The sequence below is a fragment of the Pinus tabuliformis genome, chromosome 2_1, assembly GCF_031772625.1.
Source record: "Pinus tabuliformis cultivar Carrire ecotype Pingquan chromosome 2_1, CPIR1, whole genome shotgun sequence".
Lineage (NCBI taxonomy): Eukaryota > Viridiplantae > Streptophyta > Pinopsida > Pinales > Pinaceae > Pinus > Pinus tabuliformis.
The window spans coordinates 924,044,565-924,057,229 of NC_142299.1; positions in this window are offsets into that span (position 1 = coordinate 924,044,565).

Sequence of the window (12,665 nt, forward strand, 5' to 3'; positions counted from 1 at the left end):
GTCGATTCCGGAATCGACGCTCCGCCCTCGGGCGGGGCGGGGAGGCCCGGGGGTGGCCCTGTGCGGGCGGGTGGGCTGGGCGGGGCGGGCGGGCCGGGTGGGCTGGGCTGGCGGGGCGGGCGGGGTGGGCTGGGCGGGCGGGGTGGGGCGGGCCGGGTGGGCGGGGTGGGCGGGGGGGGTGGGCGGGGCGGGGCGGGCTGGGCCGGGCGGGCGGGGCGGGCGGGGTGGGCGGGTGGGATGGGCGGGCGGGCCGGGCGGGCGGGCGGGTGGGATGGGCGGGTGGGCGGGCGGGCGGGATGGGCGGGGTGGGCGGGCCGGGTGGGCGGGCGGGTGGGATGGGCGGGTGGGCGGGTGGGCGAGATGGGTTGGGTGGGCGGGCGGGTGGGATGGGCGGGGTGGGCGGGGCGGGCCGGGTGGGCGGGGTGGGCGGGCCGGGTGGGCGGGCGGGCGGGATGGGCGGGTGGGCGGGCGGGTGGGATGGGCGGGGTGGGCGGGCCGGGTGGGCGGGGCGGGCCGGGTGGGCGGGGTGGGCGGGGCGGGCGGGGTGGCCGGGCCGGGTGGACGGGGCGGGCGGGTGGGATGGGCGGGGCGGGGTGGGCGGGTGGGATGGGCGGGGTGGGCGGGTGGGCGGGGCGGGGCGGGCGGGTGGGATGGGCGGGGCGGGCGGGGTGGTCTGGATGGGCGGGGCGGGCGGGGTGGTCTAGACCACCCCGCCCGCCCCGCCCATCCCACCCGCCCGCCCGCCCAGCCCACCCACCCACCCCGCCCATCCCACCCGCCCGCCCCGCCCCGCCCACCCGCCCACCCCAGACCACCCCGCCCGCCCCGCCCATCCCACCCCGCCCGCCCCGCCCAGCCCACCCGCCCGCCCCACCCATCCCCCCCCGCCCGCCCCGCCCATCCCACCCGGCCCGCCCGCCCGCCCCGCCCAGCCCACCCGGCCCGCCTGCCCGGCCCGCCCAGCCCACCCGGCCCGCCCGGCCCGCCCAGCCCACTCGGCCCGCCCGCCCCGCCCAGCCCGATTCACAGTTACCGATTCACCATGTGGTATAAAAAAAAAAATTTGGCTTGGAAAATTTTTTAATTTAAAAAAAAATATATTTTTCATTAACGTAATTTAATATGAAAATTTCGAAAAAATAATTGTACTTGCCTTTCAATTGCGACAATTCTTCGTTGTATATATTGTTGATAGCAATATCGCTGCTCCACAAATTCACGAGTCTTTCAAGGAATTTCAGAAAACCTAGATGTGAGGCGAGTAATAGTGATAGCGAAATTTATTATATAAGTGAAATTACGAAGATGTTTTTCCATACGATTAATGTGGGATAATTTGTTTTACATTATTATAGAGAGAATATTGTAGAGTTGTTTTACAACGGATTGAATGTGGGATTAATATGTTTGAGAATATATTATAAAAATTAGAAAAAAAAGAAATTGTTAAATAAATATGATATACTTTAACTATTAGAATAATTAATGTACAAGTTGTGATTTACAATTTGAATTTTAGTGATTTATTTCATAAAAATAAATTAGTTTATGTTTTTCAATCAATTGTAGAATAAAATAATAAAGGTAAATAAATCTAACAAACTTTTGGAGGGAAATATTTTCGCGAAAATTTTTGGAGGGAAATATTTTCGCGAAAATTTTTGGAGGGAAATATTTTCGCGAAAATTTTTGGAGGGAATAACTTTGGAGGGAATATTTCATTCTTTAAGCTATATAATACTCTCAGGAGACTCCATTTGTGTCATTCAACATTTTCTATTTGAAAGTGATGGATTGCTCTGATGGTGAAGTTTCGGTTTATACACCATCAACATCTTCATCGCGTAACAACTCTATTCATATTGATGAATATAGTGGGAATCCTTCCACTATGAATAGAAAGTCAATTCTTCCACTTAGTCCCGATTCTAAGGACTACGAGAGCAACACTAATGAAAGAGGGGATGGAGAATTTAAAGAGTCACAGATTCCACTTAGTCCAAATTCTAAGGACTATGAAAGCAGCGGTGATGAGGAGCATGATGGTGAAGTTCAAAAGAATGGGGTGTCACAATGTCCACTTAGTCCTAATTCTGAGGACTATGAGAGTAGCAGTTTTGAAGAATGTGATGGTGAAGTTCAAAAGAATGGAGGGTCACGATGTCCACTTAGTCCTAATTCTGAAGACTATGAGAGCAGCAGTTTTGAGGTGCATGATGGAAAATTTCAAAATAATGGAGTGTCAAAGTGTCCACTTAGTCCTAATTCTAAGGACTATGAGAGCAGCAGTGATGATGAGCATGATGATGAATTTCTAAAGTATGGATTGTCACAGTGTCCAGTTAGTCCTGATTCTAAGGACTATGAGAGCAGCGGTGATGAAGCGCGGGATGATAATTTTCAAAAGATTGGAGTATCACAATGTCCTCTTAGTCCTAATTCTATGGACTATGAGAGCAGCGGTGATGAAGCGCGGGATGATGATTTTCAAAAGATTGGAGTATCACAATGTCCTCTTATTCCTAATTCTAAGGACTATGAGAGCAGCGGTGATGAAGTGCGGGATGATAATTTTCAAAAGATTGGAGTATCACAATGTCCTCTTAGTCCTAATTCTATGGACTATGAGAGCAGCGGTGATGAAGCGCGGGATGATGATTTTCAAAAGATTGGAGTATCACAATGTCCTCTTACTCCTAATTCTAAGGACTATGAGAGCAGCGGTGATGAAGCGCGGGATGATGATTTTCAAAAGATTGGAGTATCACAATGTCCTCTTAGTCCTAATTCTAAGGACTATGAGAGCAGCGGTGATGAAGCACGGGATGATGATTTTCAAAAGATTGGATTATCACAATGTCCTCTTAGTCCTAATTCTAAGGACTATGAGAGCAGCGGTGATGAAGCACGGGATGATGATTTTCAAAAGATTGGAGTATCACAATGTCCTCTTAGTCCTGATTCTAAGGACTATGAGAGCAGCGGTGATGAAGCGCAGGATGATGATTCTCAAAACATTGGAGTATCACAATGTCCTCTTAGTCCTGATTCTAAGGACTATGAGAGCAACAGTGATGAAGAACAGGATGATGCAGTTTGTCCTAATTCTAATCAGTATAAAGGTAGCAGTGACAAAGGACAGGATGTAGCATCTTCAATAAGTAAATAGCCACATTTTCAACATAGTCCTAATTCTATGGACTATGAGAGCAGCACTGACAATGTACATGAGGAAGAATATCCATTAAACATCGAGTCAGATTTTCCATTTAGTCTGAATTCTAAGGACTATGATAGTAGCACTGAAGAAGGGGAAGATGAAGGGTATCCTCTCAGTCAAAATTTGAAAATCAGAGCAGATCATAGTGTGGATAAAGTTCCTCTTAATGATGAAAGTCCTTATAAAAATGAAGATCCAATGATGGAGATGTTGCCAAGAAATATTGTATCAAGGAGTAGGAGTAGACCTTTTCGTATCAATGCAAGCTATTCTAGTTATACAAGGGGTAGAGCAGAATATCTGATGAGAAGAAGTTCTATCAGCGCTCTCATTTCAAGTGAATGTTGCCAAAAAAATTGCTTGAAACGTATGGATTTCACATTTGCATTAGAAAGCAGGAAGAGATATTTGTCAATGAATAAAAGCATGCAAAACTCATATTTAGTTGGCTGCATGCAATCTACATTGTCAGGTTATGATTATCATATTAGGAATTTTTTATTGTGTAGAAAAGCTTTCAAAATGTTTCATTCACTTGGGAATTTTCGTCTCTCGAGAATTCAAGAAAATTTGGAAAAGGATCCCACATTTTATTCAGAAGTACGTTATAAAAGACAGTTTGGGCCATTATCAAATACTGCAATGTCATGGATGAAAGATTTCTTTTCAAAGCATGGAGAGTGTATGCCAAATAGAGAGACAATACATATTCCAAATAATGTTTCAAGACGAGAAATCTACAACTTATACAAAGAATATGCAGAAAGTGCTGAGGGACAGGGCCACTTTATTACATATCAATATTTTGTGAAGCTATGGAAGAAAGAATTCAATAATGTTCATATTCCTAAGAAGACAAGGATGGGGATTTGCAGTACATGTGCTTCTCTTAAATAAAAAAGGGACAAATGTGAAGGCTCAGAAAGAGGTAAGTGTTCATAACTTTTACTTTTAAAATTGTATAGTCATCAACTATGAAAACATATTTCTTAATGAATTTCTTTTATGTTGTGTAGATTTAATTGTCAAAGAACTTCAGGAGCATCGCGAACAACAAAAAAATGAAAGGAAGAAGTTGTACAAGCATCGAAAGAAGTGTTATGATAATCCAAATAAATATTTGGGTTTGATAATTGATGGTATGGACCAGAAGAAAACACTTTTACCACATTTTGTTCGCACACCCAAAAATCTACAAGAGGAAAATTTTATTCAGTTTCACTTGGTCGGTTGTATGGTCTTCAATGGGAAAATGTTGCCAAGGGTGTACTTCACAGCTCCAAATATTCATAATGATGCAAATCTGACCATAACCATAATTCATGATGTCATTTCTCATTGGTCTGGTAATCTTCCTGAAGTTTTGTATCTACAATTGGACAACACTTGCCGTGAAAACAAAAATCAGATTGTTTTTGGGTATCTGAACATGCTTGTTGAATTGAGAATTTTTCAAAAGGTAAAGGTTGGTTTCCTTCTTGTTGGACACACTCATGACCATATTGATCAGATGTTCAGTCGTTTTTCAGTCACATTGAGGAGGAAGGAAGTTGGGAGCTTGCCATCACTAATTGAATGTATTAAGAAATCATACATGCCAGAGCCTGCTTTTAAAGTGTTGGAAGAAACTGTTGACATGCGAAGGTTTATTCTGGGATCATATGGTGAGGGGAAATGCATTGAACAACTTAATGACATTAGCTTCCAACATCAATTTCGTATCAAAAAAATTGATGGGAAAACACTAATATGGGGCAAGAAGTATTCAACTACTACAGAGTGGGCACCGTCATCAGGATTGCAATTTTTGAAGTTCATTCCAGATCATCCAATATTTGCATAAAAAATATTGTCATTACAATCAGTTGGTGAAGTTCAGAATGCACGTAGACAGAACAGGGCTATAAATTATTCTGATTGCCTGGAAGAAATTAAAAATGTATTAGATATACATATGAGTACTTTGACATTGCTGATTCAGTTTGGTGGGAGTCGTTTTTCAATAATCAAAGTTATCTCATTTCGACAACAATAAATGAAGATATACCTTTGAAAAATCCATTTATTTGGCCACAAAATGTGTCGAATGAACATGAGGAAGTAAACATTGTTGAACAACAACAATCTCAGGGTATTATTAATTCTTCACAGGCAGAGGAAAGAGAGATGTATATAGGTTCCAGAAGATCTCGTGCACAACGTGAAGCCATGGAAGACCTTTATAGGGGTTCATTACAGGATATTAAGGAGGGTTGCATGATTGCAGTGCTAGCAGATGGAGATCCTAATGGCTATCCATTTTGGGTTGCTAAAGTTTTAAAGGTCTTTACAGAAAATGAGGATGTTACAGGTGTTGAAGTACATTGGTATGCCACAAATACACACCCATTCAATGGTGTGTATAAGCCAGAGATGGTAGTTGACAAAAAAAATGGTGGAAAAAGAAAAAGAAAGGGTACAAATATAAATCGCCGCCGCACAGACATATTACAATTAAAGGATGTTGACATACTTGTTTATGACTTCAATTTAACAAAGAGAGGAACTCTTCGCTTCAAGACGACAGAGATTCTGAAAAGGTTGTTACCAGAAGGAACAGTGTTGACATGGGACTCTGCTGAAACCAGTCGTAGATCTAGAAGACTTTTGAAACCTGGAATCTTGGGCATGCATGTGGACTCAGATGGGGCACTAGTTGATGACAGAGAAGAATATGGAACATCTTCGTCAGCATCCAGTCACTCATCTGAAGATGTGAATTCTGATGGTGTGCAAGAAAATATGAGTGATTTTGAATAATTGTTTAAGACAATTTATATAACTGATGTATGCATCGTATCTTCAAATAAAATGGATGTTTTCCATATTTTGTTAAATGAGAAGTTATGAAGCATTTTTATGTTGTTGGATTATGTCTTAAGTATGATAAATCTTATTGTTTAAATATCTACAATGCAATATCAAATTAGAGATATAATGTCTCTTTTATTCAGTGTACAAATAAAGACTTTTGAATTCATTCAGTGAAATAATTTGTTCATAATGTCATGTTTTTTTAGTTTTGTGGTTGAAAACATGTTAAATTTATACTTAAGAAAGAAAAATGATATTCTACCAGAAACATTAATGTGTTTTTCCTTAAAAGTTAACTTTGTTTGAGACATAAAAAATTGGTTTTATTAGCATTGTTTAAAAAGTATGAAAATTGACCCCTAAAAAAAAAATCATTATTCCAGTATCAACACTTTTTTTCTGAAGCTATATTTTGCAGGAAAATTTCGTAGAAAATTTCGTAGTCGCTGCCATTTTTAAAACAACCGCAAAATTGACACCTAAAAAAAAAAAACATCGTTCCAGTATACACACTTTTCGTTTTGAGCACTGTTTTTGTGGTTTTTTTGGGGTTTTTGGGCCAGAGTTCTCGTTTTGAGTTTATAGTTCCCGTTTCAAAGTTTACATTGTTTGAACCTGTGCATACCTCTCTTTCTTCATTCTGTGCAATCTGATTTGTAACTATGTGTTGTTAACCTGGTATACTGTGATCTTTCATGTGAGTGAGTTTCCTTCTAAATTGATTCCTTGAAGTTGTCGTGCATTTCATCACATCTGTAAACACTACTATCATACATTCTGTCACATCTGATATCTCTTCTGTAGATTCATATAGTTACTATATACAAGTGAGTTGTTCTGCTATAAGTTGGTTTCCATCAAGTACAACACATACATCATAATGCCAACACCTAGATGTGGTGATTTACCCTTCTCTTCATTCCTTTCTTGTTTTATTTTATCCTAAGAGAGCTTGCATGTGGAAGAATCATGTCAATTTCTATTGTAGCATATAGAATGAATATTTTGTCTTCCTCCTTGGTAGCATTTCCTCCGTGCCTCTGTTATTCTTATTTCCACAACCTCTTATTCCGCCTCTTCCTCTATAAGAATCCTTTGCCTGATTCTTCTCTTTTTTTCCAAGGCACACAACTTCTTTAGGAGACTGAGCAATTTACTTTCTCTTTCCAAAATCTTTATCTCTTTCTACAAACTTCTCCACAAGAGAGTCAAAGGTAATTTATTCAAGTTTTCCACTAGCTTGTAATGATTCAAGGTAATGTGAATATGTGGGATATAGTGGCTTGACAAAAGATATGAGAGGAACATCTATTTGAGTACCAGTGACTTCTATATCATGTATAATAGCTCTGATTTTAAAGGCTAGGGCAAGGCGATCATCATCTTTCAATTCAAGATTGAAGAGTTTGATCATTAGTTGGACTACATCAAGCTATGAGTGTGAGTCATATGAGTCTTTCAACTTATTTAAAGCTCTAAATTAATATATAAATGGTACAATGTGGCGGATCACCTCTTCATTTACTTATGAAAAAATCAATGCATAGGCATTGTTATTGTTTTTCTCCAATATGGCGAGCTCTTTTTTAGATGTGAGATTTTAAGGTGGATTTCCAACTTCTCCTTGACATACTCCTTTCCACAATTCATTGAAAATGAGGGTATGCTTTATCTTTCTAGACCATTCATGATAGTTCAGTTTTCAAGCGAGAACTACTCCAACTATGGATATGAGTGAATGCATCTCTACAAAACTTCTAATATGGCCCTTCAATAATCAAAATATTTCAATAATAATCATTGATGAAAAAATTTAAAATATCTCTACAAACAGTAGAGTCCCATCGTACAAATGTTTCTACAATGGTCTTGAAAATAACTCAAAACCATATCTATATATATATATATATATATATATATATATATATATATATATATATATATATATATATATATATATATATAGATATATATATATATATATATATATAACAATGCTATTTGGTTTCATATTAGACTAATGCCAATTTCTCTATTAAATAAACAATGGCACTTTTAGAAAAACACACTCTATTTCATAACATCACGTATCAATTGCCATGGAGACCAAACACATATCATCATATATGAACCAAGGTTAACACATACATAGAGTATGAACAACATATAATATAAACCAAGGAACATACCATAGTTTTAACTAGAGATAAAACCTTCACCAAAATCCATGACATATGTAATTCAATGCATAATAGTGCACAATATTAGCTCTTTGACACCACAACACCACTACGAGATTCACATTGAGTTCACGTGCACTCTTCTTTGTGCAATATCATAGTCATATATTCAATCTATGATAATCCTTTATGAATAGCTTTATAGGAATCACTTCTTCTGTCTTACGTGGCCATTAAACCAAATCAGGGTTAGAAGAGATGGTAATGAGTAAGAGTCTATTAAAAAGTAGTTATTGTCATCAGAGATTTATGCAAATTCAAAACTCGTCACCATCCATCAACAAAACCATGAACATATATGGTTACCCATCTTAATAATATTTCACAGCCCACATTGCTCCAAGATGCTAGTAAGGGAATATCAGGACCAAGTCAATATGCTAAGGAAGAAATGTCAGATTTCTCAAGCTAGCCAAAATGTAAGATTTGACGAGTTGATGAGCCATGAAAAGGGAATGAAGGTAGGAGTTACAAAGGTAGAAGAATAACAGAACTTTATACTTGTGCTCTAATACCATGCCAGGCTAGGTATTGGTAACTCCCCAAAGAGTTGAATTTCTATTAGGAAGAGTCATAAATATATACATTAGAGAGGGATGTGTCGAATTGTGTAGCTTGGGAGGTACTCCACAAGATTGGGTCTGGGTTTGTGAAATTTGGGCACAAAAGGGTTTGTGGAAAATAACCCAAGTAAAGGGTTTTTAGACCCAAATTTTGGTTTAAAATCTAAAAGAAAATTAGAGGGGGAAATTAATATTTCCTAAGGTATAGAGGATCAAAACCCTTAAGCTCTAGAGGGTTCGTATGAGTCATAGGAAGTGATATTTAAAGAGGCCTAAGGCAAGGCTAGAGGGTATCAAGTGAGAGGAGGCTCATTTTCTTGTGTGGATGCAAAAGATGTAGCCAACAAGAGGCCTAGATTGGAGGGTGAGCAGGACTACAAGAGGAGGTCATGATGTGATCCAAGAGTGATATATTTTCAAGATAGAAAGTACAGGAAACCCATGAAGTCACAACAAGAGAGGAGGATTTCGTTCAATACCTTCTAGCACTTAAGGAGTTCTTACGCTATCTTAAGGCATCGAAGCATTATGAGGATTTTGCTAAACTATGGAAGGTAGGTTGCAAGTATTTTATGGGCTATAAAAGTAGGTTGAAAGGCCTGAATTCCTATGCCAAGTGAGGGTCACAAGATGGTATCACCATACATCTAATGGGGGAGTGGAAAAGGGACCTAAAACTCATATCAAATTGTAATAGAGTGAGTTGAAGGCCTACTGTGCAAGAAAGGAGGCCTAAAGGCCTAAGTCGAATGTGGCTAGGAGGGATAATTACCTTTAGACCTCAACATAACAAGTGGAGAGGCCTATGTGGCCTAGCTTGGTTTGGACAAATCCTTAAATTAAGGTTGCAGATAGCCCGTAATTGATGGCATGATGCTCTTAGGGTTTGGGATTGTGGTAAGGCTACTACGAAAGGGATAGTGCCAAGGAGAAGAATCTCTGAGCTGGGGTCGGTCCTAAAAGGATTTAAGACAAGGTTTTTGAGCCCTGGATGAGGGAAGAATGTATTTTGTACCCTTATAACTACTAGATCTATGTAAAAGATAAGGAGGCTAAGATCCTAATTAAGGGTTAGACTCATCTTCCATTGGGTAGCATTCTATGACAAAAAATGTACAAGTGAAAAACAATATAAGGGACGTATAGTGAAGTTAGAGTAAGGTTGTACATAGGAGTAATGAATAAGAGTATGTTTAGCCCTACACCATTCAATATTCTCATTGTATTTGGGTAGATATTCAAGCCCTAAGGACAGTGACAGGAGCATTTATGTGTCATAGAGTTAGGGTAGTTTTGGTAGCCTTAGGATCAGACTTATAAAGTGATAATAATGAAAACTAGGCATATCTGGAAGATGGGAGCATTATTCACAAATGGAATTATGAACAATGGCTTTTTTTAATGTAATATGTAGTGCAAGATGAAGACCTCAAGTACATTGTCATGAAATGATACACACATTGTTAGGAGGAAGATTATGGATCCCAATTCAAGAGTTGTAGTTGGAAAATTATAGTGAACAAGGGTGTATCAAGAAGATCCAATGAGTAGTCACCCTAGTTGAGAAGAATGAATTTTAGTGGGCAGCTTGATGGGCCAATGTTTAGTGATAGAAAAGGAGTTGTGGTAACTAATAGTGGCAGGTTAGGTATCTAAGATGTATTTGCAGTGATCAACAAATGGTAAGGCAAGAGGACCCATAAAATATGTCCAGATCACATGGAATGAAAGAGTTGTGATTCGCCACCATTAGTAAGTAGGTAGAGTTTTATCTTGCTCAGGTTAGATTGGTAGTCAAAGTGACTGACACCAAGCCTTAGTTGTATCCTTGCATTAGGATTGTATGTAAGGGCCAAGATCACTGGTACAGGAGCACTAAAACTATTTTATTATAGTTTGTAATATAATGAAGAAGGGTTAAAAAAATAAGAATAAAAATCGTGTGCACTAGTTTATTTACTGATGTGCGTAGATTCTTCTATGCAAAATAGTATTGTTGTAGACTTTAAGATGAAAAGTTGAAAACCAAATTCTCATATGCAATCCAAAATCAACATGAGACTCTTAGAATTCATATTCCAATGTCTCTTCATCTTCATATTTACAATATTTACAATATTTTCCCAATCCCTAAAAATTAAGTGTCAACACCTAACTTGAGAATTACGCATCAAGCTTAGATATGAGTACACCTACCATACTCATATCTACCTAGTGGTTAATTCCAGAACTTGATGTCACATCCTTCCTCTAGCTAAGAGGGATACACACTACTTGTGTGACTCAACTAGGCTTGCAATGCAAGGCTTACAACACAATAGGGGAAATTAACTTTGGTGTGTCGGGTACAATCAATCATACACCTGTTACAACACAAATGCCTCAATATAAAAATCTCAATCTAGTTATATTCCTATGTGATAATTTTGTGCCTAAACATATAAGCCCATTTACACTTCAGAACCCTCACTTCCAAAGAAACCTCGTTATCCTTTCACACCTTCTTCAGAACCCTCACCTCTAAAGAAACCTCGTTTTCATTTCACACCTTCTTCAAACCTATTGGTAGCAAGATTATAAGTTTTCTCCTTAGAAGTTGAAGATAGAACATCCTTTCTAAAACCCATCATGGCTCCCAATATTTGGCCAACATCTTCTATTGATGGATGCAATGATTGTTCAAGGAGCATCTAGAAGAACAATTTTCCAACTTTATATTGAATCACAAAATTACGCACAACTCCATTTACAAAAAATAAACCTATAATTTCTTTCTCACTCCATTCATCTATCATTTATGCCAGCTCTTTTTCTGTTTTGAAGGGTGTCACTCACACATGGAGGGATAGATAAGTGAGGCTACTAGTTCTTGATGTTGAAATGATTAATCAGGACTTTGACTCACTTGTGAAAGTGAGACAAATACTAGCTACTACAAAATCTCAGCCCTCTTAAAAAAGTTGGATACTAGTAGAAATTGTCCTTGCAAGAACACTATCATAACCTTCACCCTCCTCATCAATCTTGGAAATAATGCTAGATGGGTTAGTGTTAAAACCAACATATTTCTCTAAGTATTATTGTAACAACTTCTGCATAATATTTAATTGATGCTCAAATTCTCTTAAAACCCCTACCTATCTATTCTTGATTTGATGGGACATAAGACTCGGAATCCTAACAAAAAGAAATTGACGGAACAACTTACCCATGAAGTAACACCCAACAAATTTCCAATTAGTGGTCTATCATTGATAGAGGTTATTGTTATGTATCAGAAAAAGAAAAAAGAGTACATCACAACTAAAATAAATGATGTGGAAAATTTTGTGCAGTTTACCTCCAACGGATGACAGAACACAAAAGGTATGGTACCAAATTCAACAAAGGCTTGTTCCTTCACTCCATATCAGATAATGATTACCACACATAAATTTGGTTTGAGAATTAGAAAAGAGGGCTTTGGCTCTGATACACGATCGAAACATACAATATTGGCCACATTATCACATGTTGAATCACATGCACAGGCCACACCTTCCTTCGTTGGGTCTCTATGTTGGATGGATCTGGCATTTACTCATGACTCCACTACAACTACATGCTCCAATGATATACTTCATGCTAGTGAACTCTATTGTCCAACTTCAATCAATTCAACATCCCATGGTACAAGACTTCTCCCATGCACAATAAAATTAACATTGGTTTCTTGAATCTCTACGTGGTTCATAGGACTGCCCACACACTCACCACTCAAATACCATTTATTTACTTGTCCCTAAGCTC